We start from the raw sequence: 22,799 nt of genomic DNA on the forward strand, positions 1-22,799 counted from the left end.
TCGCTGCAGGCTCCGAACTGGGGACCGTCGCTGCAGGCTCCGGACTGGAGACCGTCGCTGCAGGCTCCGTGCCATGGATCGTCGCTACAGGCTCCGGGCCATGGATCATCACTGGAGGCTTCGTGCCATGGATTATCACTACAGGCTCCGGGCCATGGATCATCACTGGAGGCTTCGTACCATGGATCATCACCGGAGGCTCCGGGCCATGGATCATCACTGGAGGCTTTGTTCCCTGGATCATCACTGGAGGCTTCGGACCATGGATCATCACTGGAGGCTTGGTGGAGCCGGAACAGGTCTCACCGGACTGAGGAGACGTACTGGAAGCCTGGTGCCTGGAGCTGCCACAGGGCTTACCAGGCTGGGGAGACACACTGGAGGCCTGGTACGTGGAACCGGAACAGGTCTCACCGGACTGGGGAGATGCACTGGAAGCCTGGTGCGTGGAGCAGGCACCGGATACACTGGGCCGTGGAGGCGCACTGGAGGTCTCGAGCGTAGAGCTGGCACAACCCGTCCTGGTTGGATGCTAACTTTCGCCCGGCAAATGCGGGGCGCAGGCACAGGACGCACTGGGCTGTGAAGGCGCACCGGAGACCAGGAGCGCTGAGCCGGCACAATCCGTCCTGGCTGAATGCCCACTCTAGCACGGCAAATGCGAGGAGCCAGCAACGAGCACACCGGGCTGTGAATGCGCACTGGAGACACAGTGCGCATCACTGCATAACACAGTGCCTAACCGGTCACACGCTCCCCACGGTAAGCACAGGGAGTTGGCTCAGGTCTAAACCCTGACTCCGCCAATCTCCCCGTGTGCCTCCCCCCCAAAAAATTGGGGGAGCTGCCTCCATCTGCTCCCTTGAACTGCGATACTCTCCAACCCGCGTCCAGGGTCCTTCTCCATTCAGGATTTCCTCCCATGTCCATTCATCCTGGCCACGCTGCTTGGTCTGTTTTGGTGGGATCTTCTGTTACGTCTCTTGTCGTAAGGAGTGGACCAAAGCGCAGCGTGGAAAGTGTTCATGATATTTATTTTCAAAAAACACTCAAATAAAATAACCAAAGTGAAAACGAAAGCGCACAGTTCTGTCAGGTACAGACACGAAACAGAAAACAAGATCCCACAAAACCCAAACGGAAAATGACAACTTATATATGATCCCCAATCAGAGACAACGATAGACAGCTGCCTCTGATTGGGAACCACACTCGGCCAAAACAAAGAAATATAAAACATAGACTTTCCCACCCCAGTCACACCCTGACCTAACCAAACATAGAGAATAATAGGGATCTCTAAGGTCAGGGCGTGACAAGAGCCATGACTACATGGAGCTCTCTGCCACCCCAGGTAACTCAAGCTAGCAATAACACCTGATAAGAGAACACCTTACTGCACAAAGGTGACTGTGAAGAGACAGCTATGTTATATACAGGACCAGTCAAAAGTTTGGACACACCTACTCATTCAAGGGTTTTTATTTATTTGTACTATTTTCTACATTGTAGAATAATAGTGAAGACATCAACACTATGAAATAACACATATGGAATCATATAGTAACCAAAAAAGTGTTAAAAAAATAAAAAATATATTTTATATTTAAGAATCTTCAAAGTAGCCACCCTTTGCCTTGATGACAGCTTTGCACACTCTTGTACTCACTGTAAAGAGGCACAACCATTTTATATATCTTGTTCTCATTGTACTATGTACTAGACCTAGATATTGTGTGTATGTACTGATACAGCATGCAGGCTATGTGTGACGTTTTAAATGTACGTATTTTAGTCCTTGACTAATAGTGTTCTGTACTATGTATTATATCATGTTTCATGTGGACCCCAGGAAGAGTAGCTGCTGCTTTTGCAGCGGCTAATAGGGATCCTAATAAATACCAAATACTAAAGTCTCAGAGTTTTAGTGTTGTGGTGAAAACATCCATGTCATTTTCTTACATTGATGTTTGATCGGTGTAGAGAGCTCATGACATCATGAGAGGACGGGAGGACTAACAGCTCATCAGACTGTCTTCTCTTAATCACACGTGATGTTACACTAGTTCAGAATGAACTACACTATTATTACAAAAGTATGTGGACACACGTTCAAATTAGTGATTTTGGCTATTTCAGCCGCAACCGTTGCTGACAGGTATAGAAAATCGAGCACACCGCCATGCCATCTCCATAGACAAACATTGGTAGTAGAATGACCTTACTGAAGAGCTCAGTGACTTTCAACGTGACACCGTCATAGAATGCCACGTTTCTAACAAGCCAGTTTGTCAAATTTCTGGCAGGCCAGAGCTGCCCAGGTCAACTGTAAGTGCAGTTATTATGCAGTTATTATGCAGTCTCACTGTGGTCTTCCTAAGTAATCTACTGATGATAAGGTCTCACTGTGGTCTTCTTCTGGAGTCATCTAGTGATGATAAGGTCTCACTCTGGTCTTCTGGAGTCATCTAGTGATGATAAGGTCTCACTGTGGTCTTCTGGAGTCATCTAGTGATGATAAGGTTTCACTGTGGTCTTCTGGAGTCATCTAGTGATGATAAGGTCTGACTGTGGTCTTCTGGAGTCATCTAGTGATGATATCTTCAGAAGACCACAGTGAGACCTTATCTCTCACACCTCCACGTGACTCTAACTCTGCCTTCATCCACAGAGACCGGTGCACTTTCATCCCACAGATATTGCCGTACCAAGAGATAAACAAATTATTACAACAACACCCTGCTGTATCACAGATCAGAATAATTGGGCCATGCATGTTTTGGTATAATCAAGTCATTAATCCTATAGATCCCTGGGACTCCCCTCCCAATCACATCTCCCTCTGTAATCTCCATCTCCTCTCATCCTCAGCAGTTTTGCACCGATGATTTTGCATCCTGCAGAGGTTCTGATTAACCCTCATTAGCAATCTCTCACTGATATTAATGACTGTTTCAGAGACCTACCAGCAGTGCAGACACATGCGCTGGATTATGAATTTGGAGGGCTTATCTTTAAGTGGAGCGCTGGTGGCTCTGAGTCCATGGATGAAGAAATCCATTTGTTGCCTTACATAGTTTATATATTTATAGATCATTAAGGATCATTATGTGAAGTAAGACGCTTGGTTACCTGGGGGTTTTTTCACTAAGAAACGGCTTCATTCCATTTGTTTCTAAAGATACTAATGTAACGGTCCAAATGTAGTTTGCGTCAAAATCTTCCCGCATAACTTTTACCGAACCTCAACCCCGGATCCGGGATCACCCCCCACCCCCCCCACACTGATTAGCATCGCTAGCATAGCGTCACAATTAAATAGTAGCATCTAAATATCATTAAATCACAAGTCCAAGACACCAAATGAAAGATACAGATCTTGTGAATAAAGCCACCATTTCAGATTTTTAAAATGTTTTACAGGGAAGACAAAATATGTAAATCTATTAGCTAACCCCGTTAGCAAAAGACACCACTTTTCTAACTCCATCAGTTTCTTACTCCATCAGGTGCTATCACCAATTCGGCCAAATAAAGATATTGATAGCCACTAACCAAGAAAAAACCTCATCAGATGACAGTCTGATAACATATTTATTGTATAGGATAGGTTTTGTTAGAAAAATGTGCATATTTCAGGTAGAAATCATAGTTTACAATTGCACCCACCAACACAACTCGACTAGAATAAATACAGAGAGCAACGTGTATTACCTAATTACTAATCATAAAACATTTCTTAAAAATACACAGCTCACAGCAATGGAAAGACACAGATCTTGTGAATTCAGACAATATTTCAGATTTTCTAAGTGTTTTACAGCGAAAACACAATAAATCGTTATATTAGCATACCACATATGCAAACGTTACCCGAGCATTGATTCAAGCCAAAGAGAGCGATATCGTTATCATCGCCAAAATATATTAATTTTTTCACTAACCTTCTCAGAATTCTTCCGATGACACTCCTGTAACATCATATTACAACATACATATAGAGTTTGTTCGAAAATGTGCATATTTAGCCACAAAAAAACGTGGTTATACAATGACAATACTAGCAAAACTAGCCTGAAAATGTCGGGCGCCATCTTTCACAGTGATCTTGTCTCATGGATAACTATTCATAAACTTGACTAAAAAAATATAAGTTGGACAGCTATCGAAAGACAAATTAGTTCTTAATGCAATCGCTGAATTACATTTCTAAAATTATCCTTACTGTGCAATACAGGGTTCGCCAAGCGAAGCTATACCAAACAAAATGGCGGAATATGCGTTTAACATTTTTCGACAGAACAACGATTTATCATCTTAAATATTTCTTACTATGAGGTGATCTTCCATCAGAATCTTGGGCAATGTATCCTTTCTTGGGTCTAATCTTCTTTTGGTCGAAAGATGTCCTCTTGTCCGTCGAAATGCCCACTAACGTTCGACCGGGACCCCGAAACGTGCCCGGCGCTTCAAAGTGCATCACATAGAAATGCCTCAAAATCGCACTAAACGGATATAAATTGCTATAAAACGGTTTAAATTAACTACCTTATGATGTTTTTAACACCTATAACGAGTAAAAACATGACCGGCGATATATTACTGGCTAAACAACAGCTTGGAAAGAGAGCAGGTCCGACGTCCATCGTGCGTCAGGCGCAGGGAGCAAAAGAACGGTACATCCGGTCTTTGGTGTTTTATACAGGCCCTGATTGCGCAATCGACTCCATTCAAATTGTCACCACTTACTGACATCTAGAGGAAGGCGTGGGCAGTGTTTGTATCCTCATAGGATTTACAGGGACTTTAAAACTGACCTGGGACCAGAGGCCAACATTTCTGAAATCTCACTCCCTATCAGGAAAAGTGCTGTAGAATGAGTTCTGTTCCACTCAGAGACATAATTCAAACGGCTATAGAAACTAGAGAGTGTTTTCTATCCAATAATAACAATAATATGCATATTGTACGAGCAAGAATTGAGTACTAGGCAGTTTAATCTGGAGAGCAAATTATGCTAATGCGAAACAGCACCCCCTATAGTGGCAAGAATTAACATCGCAATTTTCCTTGAGGTGCATAAAAGGTGCACATTACACCCACAACTCTGATATGGGAACTTGCATTATTACACAAAAGAGCTCAGAGCAATTTAAAAGTATATTTTCGGTGCGTTTGACACAAAATAGGTATTTTAATGAATTCATTACTTAATAGCCCTGAAACATCCCGTCTAAATGTTGGCCCTTCCTGTTCTATATGGAGCTGTTGAGGCATTGCTGACCCCCCCAGGAGAGGCCCAGGGGTGAGCAGAAGCGCCTCCCAGCTGTGAGCCCTCAGGCTGGGCAGCTGAGGGAACGACGAGCCTCCTGTTTATGGAGCTGACTCTCTTTCTCATTCCTCTCGCTCTGCTTTCACTCCAAAAAAAAAAGATTAAAAAAAACACGAGAGGAAGTAGTATTTGTGAGAACTGAGCTATCTAGACATGTGCTTGTCCGTGTGTTTGTCTTTGTGGGTGTGCATTAGATGGAGGCAATGAAGCTGGTCTTAATACAGATTGATTGAATGCAGGTTGGATGTTTGCCTTTCTACCCACTACAGGGGGCGGAGGACTGAGTACACACGGAACCCATGATTAATAAAGGAGAGACGTAGTGTTCCGTGTTCTATTACATCAGACCTATTTAAATGAGGACATAGTGTATGATTTTATAAGACCCTCTATTTCCAAGGTACTCTTTGTTGCTTGCTGAATCTTGTGTGCAATAGTCGCCCCCCCCCCCCCCCCCCCCCCCGTCGTCCCCCCCGCCTCTGTTTTATTTTTTCTTGACTGAAATATTGAGCGATCTTAACAGGGGGTGATTATCAAAGGGAAAGGAGCAGCAGAGGTGCGAATGCTTTACTTCTCTGCGCCTATCTTTTGGGAAGCTATTTTATAAGATCCACGATTACGACACTCTTGATGTTGCAGCAGGGAAGTGTATTTTTTGCACGTCTCATTTAAATAAGGCTTCCGCTGGAATCGGCTGGAATCCAATGCAGAGAGAGACTTCATGAGTTGGAGCTGGTGTGTAATGATGCCTTTTGGTGTACAGGCGAATTCCATATAGATCTGCACATGGCAAGAACAAGGGGATCAGGCATTAGCGGCATCGTGTGAATCCCTGCTGTCAGTGTAATCAGTAAAATAGTAATCAAAGACGGGGAAATGGCCTGCTTATATGAATAACATATTAATGCAGGGTAGAATACCTTCTGTCCTCCATCTTCAACATGTCAAATTGTGGCATAAATCATGTTAATAGGGCCCATCTGTATTCATATTAGCTGATCATATTTCCTCATAAAAAGGCTTATTTGTTGAATGGAAGTGCAATTCCGTATGCAGACTGCTCAAGGAAGACGGGACTGTGTGTGTGTGTGTGTGTGTGTGTGTGTGTGTGTGTGTGTGTGTGTGTGTGTGTGTGTGTGTGTGTGTGTGTGTGTGTGTGTGTGTGTGTGTGTGTGTGTGTGTGTGTGTGTGTGTGTGTGTGTGTGTGCAAAAATGGCACTTCCATTCAAATCCAGAAATTTATATTGAGAAAATTGAAATGTACTTTTACCTGGAAACCCCCCCACCACACACACACACACACACACACACACACACACACACACACACACACACACACACACACACACACACACAGCGACAAGCAGCAGAGCAGCGAGTTAAATTAATAGAATCTTGTTTGTCTCCACATATGAGTGTACCTTCCAGGCAGGGGCTGTGGAAAGCTCTGGGTACAAAGGCATGAGGGGATGAGCTGAGTGGGCCGTAGTCACAGAACAGGGCTGAAATGATTCACACAATCCTGCTACTGAGCCAACGTAGCGCTATCTCTCCTGCACAGCATCGCTCCTGAAGACAATCTCTCCTGAACAGCATCGCTCCTGAACAGCATCTCGTGTTCAGCAGCAAGGATAGACGCATCTGAATAAGCAACAAGGAGACAGACAGACAGACAGACATCTGAATAAGCAACAAGGAGACAGACAGACAGACAGACAGACAGACAGCCAGACAGACAGACAGACAGACAGACAGACAGACAGACAGACAGACAGACAGACAGACAGACAGACAGACAGACAGACAGACAGACAGAAAGAAAGAAAGAAAGAAAGAAAGAAAGAAAGAAAGAAAGAAAGAAAGAAAGAAAGAAAGAAAGAAAGAAACACATGACATCAGGTTCTTCAGAGAGAAAAAAAAAGTTTTGGGGGAAGTTTCCAATAGCCACTACTGGGGAAGTTTCCAATAGCCACTACTGGCAAGAGGAGGAAAAAGGATTTTAATTTTCTTTCTTTCTACCAAACGTTAATCACATTCTATTTAAATTTGAGTAAAAAACTGTAGGAGCAGCTCTATCAACAAGATGTGTTATTTGTTTCAATGTCAGCTTTCAGTATACTGTATGTCTGTAACACAAGTGCAAATGCTACTACTTATTCAGACACAAACGACACACATAAAAACATCACACACACACACATAAATACACAAGCAGAACACTCCTGGTGAAATTTTTGAGGACGAATCCAGCTTTGATCCGCAATTTGGTTCTGTCAGCAGAAATAGGAACATACCTTTCCACTCTGCCTGCTAAGTCACACAGAGGCACAGGCATCTTGCATGGCTGCACCAAGATTATGGCTTTGGGAGGGAGAAATCACGCTTGTGTGAAATTACCCAAAGACATTCAATTCTAGAGGGACTATTCACGCGACGACGACGACTCTGGAAAAAAAGAGTAGTAAAAAAAACATCCTCATTTATACAGTAAGGGAAAGTAATGAGTTTGTATTCAGTAAGTACTTTAGTATCCTCGCAAAAGATTCCTGTCATGGAGAGATTTTAGTGTCAAATAAAATCGAATTAAATTTGATTAATTAAATTTGATCAAATTAAAAAATGTGGAAACCTAGGCCCAAAAAGACCTTGAAAGTACATTTTACAGATTGTGTAACCACTTGAATGTGATGTGATAAAAACAGGTCAGAGACAGACAGGAGCGTTAGGGGAGCATCGTGAGCACACCGACTGACCTTGGTCTCCTCTAATGGGCTGGAGCACCACTGTGAGAACCCTGGGTTCCATGTGTATTTACTGTAGCTAGCGGAGTAAGCAGAATTAGAAAATATCACACAACGTAGGTATCTGCAATGCTCTGAAGTGATGACCTACACAGTCTTCCAATGAGCATCGTACCATAACCCGTGTATTATGAAGGCAGGAGTGAAACTCATTAGCTGGTGTATACACAGAGCCAACTTTGAATACATACACTATATATACAAAAGTGTGTGGACACCCCTTCAAATTAGTGGATTCGGCTATTTCAGCAACACCTGTTCCTGGGGCTGTTTTCCATGGTTCGGGCTAGGTCCCTTAGTTCCAGTGAAGGGAAATCTTAACACTACAGCATACAATAACATTCTAGATCATTCTGTGCTTCCAACTTTGTGGCCACAGTTTGGGGAAGGCCTTTTCCTGTTTCTTTAAAATGCCCCTGTGCACAAAGTGAGGTCCATACAGAAATGGTTTGTCGAGATTGGTGTGGAAGAACATGACTGGCCTGCACAGAGCCCTGACCTCAACCCCATCGTACACCTTTGGGGTGAATTGGAACGCCGACTGAGAGCCAGGCCTAATCGCCCATTGGAACGCCGACTGCGAGCCAGGCCTAATCGCCCAACATCAGTGCATGACCTCACTAATGGTCTTGTGGCTGAATGGAAGAAAGTCCCTGCAGGAATGTTCCATCAACTAGTGGAAAGCCTTCCCAGAGGAGTGGAGGCTGTTATAGCAGCAAAGGGGGAACCAACTCCATATTAATACCCATGATTTTGGAATGAGATGTTCGACGAGCAGGTGTCCACATACCTTTGATCGTCAAATCAAATCAAATGTTATTTGTCACATGCGCTGAATACATCAGGTGTAGTAGACCTTACAGTGAAATGCTGAATACAACAGGTGTAGTAGACCTTACAGTGAAATGCTGAATACAACAGGTGTAGTAGACCTCACAGTGAAATGCTGAATACAACAGGTGTAGTAGACCTTACAGTGAAATGCTGAATACAACAGGTGTAGTAGACCTCACAGTGAAATGCTGAATACATCAGGTGTAGTAGACCTCACAGTGAAATGCTGAATACAACAGGTGTAGTAGACCTCACAGTGAAATGCTGAATACAACAGGTGTAGTAGACCTCACAGTGAAATGCTGAATACATCAGGTGTAGTAGACCTCACAGTGAAATGCTGAATACAACAGGTGTAGTAGACCTCACAGTGAAATGCTGAATACAACAGGTGTAGTAGACCTTACAGTGAAATGCTGAATACAACAGGTGTAGTAGACCTCACAGTGAAATGCTGAATACAACAGGTGTAGTAGACCTCACAGTGAAATGCTGAATACAACAGGTGTAGTAGACCTCACAGTGAAATGCTGAATACATCAGGTGTAGTAGACCTCACAGTGAAATGCTGAATACAACAGGTGTAGTAGACCTCACAGTGAAATGCTGAATACAACAGGTGTAGTAGACCTTACAGTGAAATGCTGAATACAACAGGTGTAGTAGACCTCACAGTGAAATGCTGAATACAACAGGTGTAGTAGACCTCACAGTGAAATGCTGAATACAACAGGTGTAGTAGACCTCACAGTGAAATGCTGAATACATCAGGTGTAGTAGACCTTACAGTGAAATGCTGAATACATCAGGTGTAGTAGACCTTACAGTGAAATGCTGAATACATCAGGTGTAGTAGACCTTACAGTGAAATGCTGAATACATCAGGTGTAGTAGACCTTACAGTGAAATGCTGAATACATCAGGTGTAGTAGACCTTACAGTGAAATGCTGAATACAACAGGTGTAGTAGACCTTACAGTGAAATGCTGAATACAACAGGTGTAGTAGACCTTACAGTGAAATGCTGAATACATCAGGTGTAGTAGACCTTACAGTGAAATGCTGAATACATCAGGTGTAGTAGACCTTACAGTGAAATGCTGAATACAACAGGTGTAGTAGACCTTACAGTGAAATGCTTACTTATAAGCCCTTAAGCAACAATGCAGTTTTAAGAAAAATACCTAAAAAATAAGAAATAAAAGTAACAAATAATTAAAAAGCAGCAGTAAAATAACAATAGCGAGGCTATATACAGAGGTACCGGTACAGAGTCAATGTTGAGGCTATATACAGAGGTACCGGTACAGAGTCAATGTTGAGGCTATATACAGGGGGTACCGGTACAGAGTCAATGTGGAGGCTATATACAGGGGGTACCGGTACAGAGTCAATGTGGAGACTATATACAGAGGTACCGGTACAGAGTCAATGTGGAGGCTATATACAGGGGGTACCGGTACAGAGTCAATGTTGAGGCTATATACAGAGGTACCGGTACAGAGTCAATGTGGAGGCTATATACAGGGGGTACCGGTACAGAGTCAATGTGGAGGCTATATACAGGGGGTACCGGTACAGAGTCAATGTGGAGACTATATACAGGGTGTTACGGTACAGAGTCAATGTGGAGGCTATATACAGGGGGTACCGGTACAGAGTCAATGTGGAGGCTATATACAGGGGGTACCGGTACAGAGTCAATGTGGAGGCTATATACAGGGGGTACCGGTACAGAGTCAATGTGGAGGCTATATACAGGGGGTACCGGTACAGAGTCAATGTGGAGGCAATATACAGAGGTACCGGTACGGAGTCAATGTGGAGGCTATATACAGGGGGTACCGGTACAGAGTCAATGTTGAGGCTATATACAGAGGTACCGGTACGGAGTCAATGTTGAGGCTATATACAGGGGGTACCGGTACAGAGTCAATGTTGAGGCTATATACAGGGGGTACCGGTACAGAGTCAATGTTGAGGCTATATACAGGGGGTACCGGTACAGAGTCAATGTGGAGGCTATATACAGGGGGTACCGGTACAGAGTCAATGTTGAGGCTATATACAGGGGGTACCGGTACAGAGTCAATGTTGAGGCTATATACAGAGGTACCGGTACGGAGTCAATGTGGAGGCTATATACAGGGGGTACCGGTACAGAGTCAATGTTGAGGCTATATACAGGGGGTACCGGTACAGAGTCAATGTTGAGGCTATATACAGGGTGTTACGGTACAGAGTCAATGTTGAGGCTATATACAGGGGGTACCGGTACAGAGTCAATGTTGAGGCTATATACAGGGGGTACCGGTACAGAGTCAATGTTGAGGCTATATACAGAGGTACCGGTACGGAGTCAATGTGGAGGCTATATACAGGGGGTACCGGTACAGAGTCAATGTTGAGGCTATATACAGGGGGTACCGGTACAGAGTCAATGTTGAGGCTATATACAGGGTGTTACGGTACAGAGTCAATGTTGAGGCTATATACAGGGGGTACCGGTACAGAGTCAATGTTGAGGCTATATACAGGGTGTTACGGTACAGAGTCAATGTGGAGGCTATATACAGGGGGTACCGGTACAGAGTCAATGTTGAGGCTATATACAGGGGGTACCGGTACAGAGTCAATGTGGAGGCTATATACAGGGTGTTACGGTACAGAGTCAATGTGGAGGCTATATACAGGGGGTACCGGTACAGAGTCAATGTGGAGGCTATATACAGGGGGTACCGGTACAGAGTCAATGTTGCACATTGAGGCACCGGTTAGTCGAGGTAATTGAGGTAATATGTACATGTAGGCAGAGTTATTAAAGTGACTATGCATAGATGATAATAACAGAGAGTAGCAGCGGTGTAAAAGAGGGGGGGGGCAATGCAAATAGTCTGGGTAGCCATTTGATTAGATGTTCAGTAGTCTTATGGTGAAACCGCTTGCCGTGCGGTAGCAGAGAGAACAGTCTATGACTAGATTTGGCGCTCCGGTACCGCTTGCTGTGTGGTAGCAGAGAGAACAGTCTATGACTAGATTTGGCGCTCCGGTACCGCTTGCCGTGCGGTAGCAGAGAGAACAGTCTATGACTAGACGTGGCGCTCCAGTACCGCTTGCCGTGCGGTAGCAGGGAGAACAGTCTATGACTAGATTTGGCGCTCCGGTACCGCTTGCCGTGCGGTAGCAGAGAGAACAGTCTATGACTAGACGTGGCGCTCCAGTACCGCTTGCCGTGCGGTAGCAGAGAGAACAGTCTATGACTAGATTTGGCGCTCCGGTACCGCTTGCCGTGCGGTAGCAGGGAGAACAGTCTATGACTAGACGTGGCGCTCCAGTACCGCTTGCCGTGCGGTAGCAGGGAGAACAGTCTATGACTAGACGTGGCGCTCCAGTACCGCTTGCCGTGCGGTAGCAGAGAGAACAGTCTATGACTAGATTTGGCGCTCCGGTACCGCTTGCCGTGCGGTAGCAGGGAGAACAGTCTATGACTAGATGTACGTCTGCTTTTTAGGCATGTTAGAGTATGAGCACGATGTACATTAATCCTGGGTATTAATCTGGATGTAGGTTCAAAGGAAAGTAATGACCTGTTCAGGTCTCAGGGGCAGCGACCCAAATGTGGGTGTAATAAGACCTCAATAAGCAACTACTTACCTGGCAAATTCCAGTACTCAGAAAACTGTTTAGTCAGATATTTGAGTGCTGAGCAAGTAGAAACCACCCAGGGGCCCCTTACCACTGGGCAAAGACATCAATTCAACTATTCCACGTTGGTTCAAGTTATTTCGTTGAAATTACGTGGAAACAACATTGATTCAATCAGCGTGTGCCCAGTGGGTTAGGACTGGGGGGTCATCATCAACCTAGCTTTAGGTTGTGATATGATCCAAATTGATCTGAACCCGAGGTAATAGCTAGGAGACTGGGTAGGGTGATCATAGGTGTGTACCCAAACCAATACTGACAGGTTGATTAAAGGAGCCTACGGAGAACAGCAGCAGGGGTCCAGCTCTGTCATACTGCCCCCCCCCCCTCTCTTCTCTCTCTCTCCTCTTTGAGGTCTTCCCTGGCTGGCTGTCCCCTTCGCTCTCCCCTCTCTCTCTCCTCTCTCTCTCTCTGAGGTCAAATCAAATCAAGTTTATTTTATATAGCCCTTCGTACATCAGCTAATATCTCGAAGTGCTGTACAGAAACCCAGCCTAAAACCCCAAACAGCAAGCAATGCAGGTGTAGAAGCACGGTGGCTAGGAAAAACTCCCTAGAAAGGCTTAAACCTAGGAAGAAACCTAGAGAGGAACCAGGCTATGAGGGGTGGCCAGTCCTCTTCTGGCTGTGCCGGGTGGAGATTATAACAGAACATGGCCAAGATGTTCAAATGTTCATAAATGACCAGCATGGTCAAATAATAATAATCAGGAGTAAATGTCAGTTGGCTTTTCATAGCCAATCATTAAGAGTATCTCTACCGCTCCTGCGGTCTCTAGAGAGTTGAAAACAGCAGGTCTGGGACAGGTAGCACGTCCGGTGGACAGGTCAGGGTTCCATAGCCGCAGGCAGAACAGTTGAAACTGGAACAGCAGCAAGGCCAGGTGGACTGGGGACAGCAAGGAGTCATCATGCCCGGTAGTCCTGACGCATGGTCCTAGGGCTCACGTCCTCCGAGAGAGAGAGAGAAAGAAAGAGAGACGGAGAGAATTAGAGAGAGCATACTTAAATTCACACAGGACACCGGATAAGACAGGAGAAGTACTCCAGATATAACCAACTGACCCTAGCCCCCCGACACATAAACTACTGCAGCATAAATACTGGAGGCTGAGACAGGAGGGGTCAGGAGACACTGTGGCCCCATCCGATGATACCCCCGGACATGGCCAAACAGGAAGGATATAACCCCACCCACTTTGCCAAAGCACAGCCCCCGCACCACTAGAGGGATATCTGGCGGTCTTCCCTGGCTGGCCGTCCCCTCCCCCCTCTCTTCTCTCTCTCTCCTCTTTGAGGTCTTCCCTGGCTGGCTGTCCCCTCCACTCTCCCCTCTCTCTCTCCCCTCTCTCTCTGAGGTCGTCCCTGGCTGGCCGTCCCCTCCCCCCTCTCTCTTCTCTCTCTCTCCTCTTTGAGGTCTTCCCTGGCTGGCTGTCCCCTCTGCTCTCCCCTCTCTCTCTCCTCTCTCGCTCTCTGAGGTCTTCCCTGGCTGGCCGTCCCCTCCCCCCTCTCTTCTCTCTCTCTCCTCTTTGAGGTCTTCCCTGGCTGGCTGTCCCCTCCGCTCTCCCCTCTGTCTCTCCTCTCTCTCTCTGAGGTCGTCCCTAGCTGGCCGTCCCCTCCCCCCTCTCTCTTCTCTCTCTCTCCTCTTTGAGGTCTTCCCTGGCTGGCTGTCCCCTCCGCTCTCCCCTCTCTCTCTCCTCTCTCGCTCTCTGAGGTCTTCCCTGGCTGGCCGTCCCCTCCCCCCTCTCTCTTCTCTCTCTCTCCTCTTTGAGGTCTTCCCTGGCTGGCTGTCCCCTCTGCTCTCCCCTCTCTCTCTCCTCTCTCGCTCTCTGAGGTCTTCCCTGGCTGTCCGTCCCCTCCCCCCTCTCTTCTCTCTCCTCTTTGAGGTCTTCCCTGGCTGGCTGTCCCCTCCGCTCTCCCCTCTCTCTCTCCTCTCTCTCTCTCTGAGGTCTTCCCTGGCTGGCCATCCCCTCCCCCCTCTCTTCTCTCTCTCTCCTCTTTGAGGTCTTCCCTGGCTGGCTGTCCCCTCCGCTCTCCCCTCTCTCCCTCCTCTCTCTCTCTGAGGTCGTCCCTGGCTGGCCGTCCCCTCCCCCCTCTCTTCTCTCTCTCTCCTCTCTGAGGTCTTCCCTGGCTGGCCGTCCCCTCCCTCCTCTCTCTCTGAGGTCTTCCCTGGCCGGCCGGCCGGCCGTCCCCTCCCCTCCCCCCTCTCTCTCTGAGGTCTTCCCTGGCCGGCCGTCCCCTCCCCTCCCTCCTCTCTCTCTGAGGTCTTCCCTGGCTGGCCGTCCCCTCCCTCCTCTCTCTCTGAGGTCTTCCCTGGCCGGCCGTCCCCTCCCCTCCCCCCTCTCTCTCTGAGGTCTTCCCTGGCCGCCCGTCCCGTCCCCTCCCCTCCCCCCTCTCTCTCTGAGGTCTTCCCTGGCCGGCCGTCCCCTCCCCTCCCTCCTCTCTCTCTGAGGTCTTCCCTGGCCGGCCGTCCCCTCCCCCCTCTCTCTCTGAGGTCTTCCCTGGCCGGCCGTCCCCTCCCCTCCCCCCTCTCTCTCTGAGGTCTTCCCTGGCCGGCCGTCCCCTCCCCTCCCTCCTCTCTCTCTGAGGTCTTCCCTGGCCGCCCGTCCCCTCCCCTCACCCCTCTCTCTCTGAGGTCTTCCCTGGCCTACCGTCCCCTCCCCTCCCCCCTCTCTCTCTGAGGTCTTCCCTGGCCGGCCGTCCCCTCCCCTCCCCCCTCTCTCTCTGAGGTCTTCCCTGGCCGGCCGTCCCCTCCCCTCCCTCCTCTCTCTCTGAGGTCTTCCCTGGCTGGCCGTCCCCTCCCTCCTCTCTCTCTGAGGTCTTCCCTGGCCGGCCGTCCCCTCCCCTCCCCCCTCTCTCTCTGAGGTCTTCCCTGGCCGGCCGGCCGTCCCCTCCCCTCCCCCCTCTCTCTCTGAGGTCTTCCCTGGCCGCCCGTCCCCTCCCCTCCCCCCTCTCTCTCTGAGGTCTTCCCTGGCCGGCCGTCCCCTCCCCTCCCTCCTCTCTCTCTGAGGTCTTCCCTGGCCGGCCGTCCCCTCCCCTCCCTCCTCTCTCTCTGAGGTCTTCCCTGGCCGGCCGTCCCCTCCCCCCTCTCTCTCTGAGGTCTTCCCTGGCCGGCCGTCCCCTCCCCTCCCCCCTCTCTCTCTGAGGTCTTCCCTGGCCGGCCGTCCCCTCCCCTCCCTCCTCTCTCTCTGAGGTCTTCCCTGGCCGCCCGTCCCCTCCCCTCACCCCTCTCTCTCTGAGGTCTTCCCTGGCCTACCGTCCCCTCCCCTCCCCCCTCTCTCTCTGAGGTCTTCCCTGGCCGGCCGTCCCCTCCCCTCCCCCCTCTCTCTCTGAGGTCTTCCCTGGCCGGCCGTCCCCTCCCCTCCCTCCTCTCTCTCTGAGGTCTTCCCTGGCTGGCCGTCCCCTCCCTCCTCTCTCTCTGAGGTCTTCCCTGGCCGGCCGTCCGTCCCCTCCCCTCCCCCCTCTCTCTCTGAGGTCTTCCCTGGCCGGCCCGGCCGTCCCCTCCCCTCCCCCCTCTCTCTCTGAGGTCTTCCCTGGCCGGCCGTCCCCTCTCCTCCCCCCTCTCTCTCTGAGGTCTTCCCTGGCCGCCCGTCCCCTCCCCTCCCCCCTCTCTCTCTGAGGTCTTACCTGGCCGCCCGTCCCCTCCCCTCCCCCCTCTCTCTCTGAGGTCTTCCCTGGCTGGCCGCCCCTTTGAACAGACTGCATGCCAGAACTGAACTCCGTCTGCCGTATGTAGAGGAAAGCGAGCTCAACAGACTGGAAAACTGCAAATTATTTTTGGCAGGGAAATGATGTGTGAGCTACAGCATTGTGTAAACATTGCAATTAGTTACCTTTTGAGTTCCACTCCATTGAACACGTGACTGGAAGTCATATTGCACATTTTCAAAACAGATCAAAGCGTTTTCAGTCACAGATGTTTACTTCTCATTGTCCATATGAGTTGACACTATGACACAATGTAAAACATCATTACAGTTATAAGTTAAATCTAACAATAAGAATTTCAATCACGCTCATAAAATACACAAGTACTGAAAAGTGAGCGCATATTGAATAGTCAGTATTTAAAAAAGAGCACAAATAATTTTAATAACACCTTTATTAAATAGTTGCTTCCAAAACTATTAACGCTGTGCCATCAGCAATTAGATTTAGATTGGACGGCTGACAAAGTGCATTGTTTAAATATTAATTTAAGAATTAATTTTAATGTTTGATGGTGACACAAAGTGTGCACTTCACAGGACAACCCTGCTGACTGGCTTATCCTCACTGTGCACTGACTACACTTCCTGCCCTGCTGTCTCCACAAGAACCTCCAATATACAACCTCCAATATACAACCTGCAATATATAACCTGCAATATACAACCTCCAATATACAACCTGCAATATATAACATCTAATATACAACCTGCAATATATAACATCTAATATATAACCTGCAATATATAACATCCAATATACAACCTGCAATATATAACATCTAATATATAACCTGCAATACATAACATCCAATATACAACCTGCAATATATAACATCCAATATACAACCTGCAATATATAACATCTAATATATAACCTGCAATATATAACATCTAATATATAACCTGCAATATATAACCTCTAATATACAACCTCCAATATACAACATCTAATATACAACCTGCAATATATAACATCTAATATATAACCTGCAATATATAACATCTAATATACAACCTGCAATATATAACATCTAATATATAAACTGCAATATATAACATCTAATATACAACCTGCAATATATAACCTCCATTATACAACCTGCAATATACAACCTGCAATATATAACATCTAATATATAACCTGCAATATATAACCTGCAATATATAACCTGCAATATACAACCTGCAATATACAACCTGCAATATACAACCTGCAATATACAACCTGCAATATATAACCTCCAATATACAACCTGCAATATACAACCTGCAATATACAACCTCCAATATATAACATCTAATATATAACCTGCAATATATAACCTGCAATATATAACCTGCAATATACAACCTGCAATATACAACCTGCAATATATAACCTGCAATATACAACCTGCAATATACAACCTGCAATATACAACCTCCAATATACAACCTCCAATATACAGCCTCCAATATACAACCTGCAATATATAACATCTAATATATAACCTGCAATATATAACCTGCAATATACAACCTGCAATATATAACCTGCAATATACAACCTGCAATATACAGCCTCCAATATACAACCTGCAATATATAACCTCCAATATACAACCTGCAATATACAACCTCCAATATACAACCTGCAATATATAACCTGCAATATACAACCTGCAATATACAACCTGCAATATATAACCTACAATATACAACCTGCAATATATAACCTGCAATATATAACATCTAATATATAACCTCCAATATACAACCTCCAATATACAACCTGCAATATACAGCCTCCAATATACAACCTGCAATATACAGCCTCCAATATACAACCTGCAATATATAACATCTAATATATAACCTGCAATATATAACCTGCAATATACAACCTGCAATATATAACCTGCAATATACAACCTGCAATATACAGCCTCCAATATACAACCTGCAATATATAACCTCCAATATACAACCTGCAATATACAACCTCCAATATACAACCTGCAATATATAACCTGCAATATACAACCTGCAATATACAACCTGCAATATATAACCTACAATATACAACCTGCAATATATAACCTGCAATATATAACCTGCAATATATAACCTCCAATATATAACCTCCAATATACAACCTGCAATATACAACCTGCAATATACAACCTCCAATATATAACATCTAATATACAGCCTGCAATATATAACATCTAATATACAACCTGCAATATACAACCTGCAATATATAACATATAATATACAACCTGCAATATACAACCTGCAATATACAACATCTAATATACAACCTCCAATATACAACCTGCAATATACAACCTGCAATTGACAACCTGCAATATACAACCTCCAATATACAACCTCCAATATACAACCTGCAATATACAACCTGCAATATACAACCTGCAATATACAACCTGCAATATACAACCTGCAATATACAACCTGCAATATACAACCTCCAATATATAACCTGCAATATACAACCTGCAATATACAGCCTCCAATATACAACCTGCAATATACAGCCTGCAATATACAACCTGCAATATACAACCTCCAATATATAACCTGCAATATACAACCTGCAATATACAACCTCCAATATACAACCTGCAATATACAGCCTGCAATATACAACCTGCAATATACAACCTCCAATATACAACCTGCAATATATAACATCTAATATACAACCTGCAATATATAACCTGCAATATACAACCTCCAATATACAACCTCCAATATACAACCTGCAATATACAACCTGCAATATATAACCTGCAATATACAACCTCCAATATACAACCTCCAATATACAACCTGCAATATATAACCTGCAATATACAACCTCCAATATACAACCTGCAATATACAACCTCCAATATACAACCTGCAATATACAACCTGCAATATATAACCTGCAATATACAACCTCCAATATACAACCTCCAATATATAACATCTAATATACAGCCTGCAATATACAACCTGCAATATATAACATCTAATATACAACCTGCAATATACAACCTGCAATATACAACATCTAATATACAACCTCCAATATACAACCTGCAATATACAACCTGCAATATACAACCTGCAATATATAACCTGCAATATATAACCTGCAATATATAACCTGCAATTGACAACCTGCAATATACAACCTGCAATATATAACCTGCAATATATAACCTGCAATATACAACCTGCAATATACAACCTGCAATATATAACCTGCAATATATAACCTGCAATATACAACCTGCAATATACAACCTGCAATATACAACCTCCAATATACAACCTGCAATATACAACCTCCAATATAAAACCTGCAATATACAACCTCCAATATAAAACCTGCAATATACAACCTCCAATATATAACCTCCAATATATAACCTCCAATATATAACCTCCAATATATAACCTGCAATATATAACCTGCAATATATAACATCCAATATACCCCTCCAATATACAACCTCCAATATATAACCTGCAATTGACAACCTGCAATATACAACCTGCAATATATAACCTGCAATATACAACCTCCAATATATAACCTGCAATATACAGCCTGCAATATACAGCCTCCAATATACAACCTCCAATATACAACCTGCAATATACAACCTGCAATATACAACCTCCAATATACAACCTCCAATATACAACCTGCAATATACAACCTGCAATATACAACCTGCAATATACAACCTGCAATATACAACCTGCAATATACAACCTGCAATATACAACCTGCAATATACAACCTGCAATATACAACCTGCAATATACAACCTCCAATATACAACCTGCAATATATAACCTCCAATATACAACCTGCAATATATAACCTGCAATATACAACCTGCAATATACAACCTGCAATATATAACCTGCAATATATAACATCCAATATACCCCTCCAATATACAACCTCCAATATATAACCTGCAATATATAACATCTAATATATAACCTGCAATATATAACATCCAATATATAACCTGCAATATATAACATCTAATATATAACCTGCAATATATAACCTCCAATATATAACCTCCAATATACAACCTCCAATATATAACCTGAAATATATAACATCTAATATATAACCTGCAATATATAACCTCCAATATATAACCTGCAATATATAACCTCCAATATATAACATCCAATATATAACATCCAATATATAACCTCCAATATACAACCTGCAATATACAACCTCCAATATATAACCTGAAATATATAACATCTAATATATAACCTGCAATATATAACCTCCAATATATAACCTGCAATATATAACCTCCAATATATAACCTGCAATATATAACCTCTAATATACAACCTGCAATATATAACCTCCAATATATAACATCCAATATATAACCTCCAATATATAACCTGCAATATATAACCTCCAATATATAACCTGCAATATATAACCTGCAATATATAACCTCCAATATACAACCTGCAATATACAACCTCCAATATATAACATCTAATATACAGCCTGCAATATATAACATCTAATATATAACCTGCAATATATAACATCTAATATATAACCTGCAATATATAACCTCCAATATATAACCTCCAATATACAACCTCCAATATATAACCTGCAATATATAACCTCCAATATATAACCTGCAATATACAACCTCCAATATATAACCTGCAATATATAACCTGCAATATATAACATCCAATATATAACATCCAATATATAACCTGCAATATACAACCTCCAGCCCACGCAATCTCTAGCTTAAACAGACAGATTTTGATGGGAATGTTTTTATTATGCTAATGCATACTTTACTTTGACTTAGTATACCTGTATATTGGAGGCGGTATATTGGATATTATATATTGGATGTTGTATATTTACAATCCACTGCATCTGCCAATGGTGGTCTTCCGCATCTGTAACAAGATTCAGGAAACTAGGCGTATGTCGCAAGTCATGACTTCACAGGAGAGCCGTTTGAACGTTAAAAAAAATTTGGGATCAAAATGCGTTTTTTTGGCAGAAATAACTCCATGAACTAGTGAACTTTCATGTGCCTTAAAAACAAACTTGTATGCCATCTGTAAATACAAATACAATTGTTAAATTACGTTGGTTAAGCCACAGAAAAAGACAACAACCTTCCCACTAGCCACGATTGGCTGAGATAATGAGTGGACTGGACATGCCGAGAGATGAGTTCGGATTGGTCTGCCACATAAAAGGCTTCTGTCTATTTGACCTCATCAGTCTGTGTTGGTAATTCTGTCGAACGCAGCTTTAAAAAAAAAATATTGTGTAGTGGAGCTGCATAAGTGTTGCTCTCCACTTTCTGAAGGATCGAGTTTTGAATGAAAGCTAGAGTTTGTTAGCTAAAGAGATGGAGAAAACACCTGGCTCCGGATTACATCTTCGAACTAAGGGCAACCGTGGTATGGCATTCCTGACAGGGAGATGCGTCCATCATGCATAATGATGTATACAGATAAGATAGTCTAGCGTTAGCTAGCTACATTTTCAGATGTTACACGTTTCTAATTTTAATTTAATTTCAAGCTAAACATTTACTGATAGCTACCTAATGAGAGCCTAACGTTAGCTAGCTAACATTGAACCTGGTTGGTTAGCTCCCAGCAATGTGACATTGTTGGCACTGTTCATTGTTGTTTAACTAGCTAACATTAGCTGGCTGGCTCGTTAGCTAACGTTACGTGACGTGTGTAAACTTACACTTTATTTACATAGCTAAGTTTATTGTTTACCTAGCTAGCTATATGTCTTAAGCTAAATTGTACTGTTAGCTAGCTATCTAACGGTAGCTGGCTGGTTCCCTAGCTGACGTTATTATTCGTATTTCAGAGCCGTTTGCTTTTCTAGTTAGAGCCTAATGTTAGCTAGCTAACATTGAACCTGGTTGGTTAGCTCCCAGCACTGTGGCATTGTGGGCACTGTTCATTGTTGTTTAACTAGTTAACGTTAGCTGGCTGGCTCGTTAGCTAAAGTTACATGACGTGTGTACAACACCTGCATAATGAAATTGTTGCCAGCAGAGCTGGTTAGGCTATTTTCCTATTATCCAATCATGTTAATGTTGCTGGACCCCAGAAAGAGTAGCTGCTGCCTTGGGGATCCTTAATAAATGCAAATACAAATGCACTAATACACACCTGTTTTGCTGTAGGACGCCCACAAGCCTCATGAGATTCGGTACCAGTTTAAATTACTTCTGGCCGTACAACACCAGTCAACATTTTGGACACAGCTACTCATTCTTTGGAAAAACAGAGAGTCAAAAAATAAATCAAAAGGATGTTGTATAAATGTATAAATCTGTTATTCAATGAGTTTCTATGAGCTCC

Source organism: Salvelinus namaycush, chromosome 12 (assembly GCF_016432855.1).
Source record: "Salvelinus namaycush isolate Seneca chromosome 12, SaNama_1.0, whole genome shotgun sequence".
NCBI classification, from domain to species: domain Eukaryota; kingdom Metazoa; phylum Chordata; class Actinopteri; order Salmoniformes; family Salmonidae; genus Salvelinus; species Salvelinus namaycush.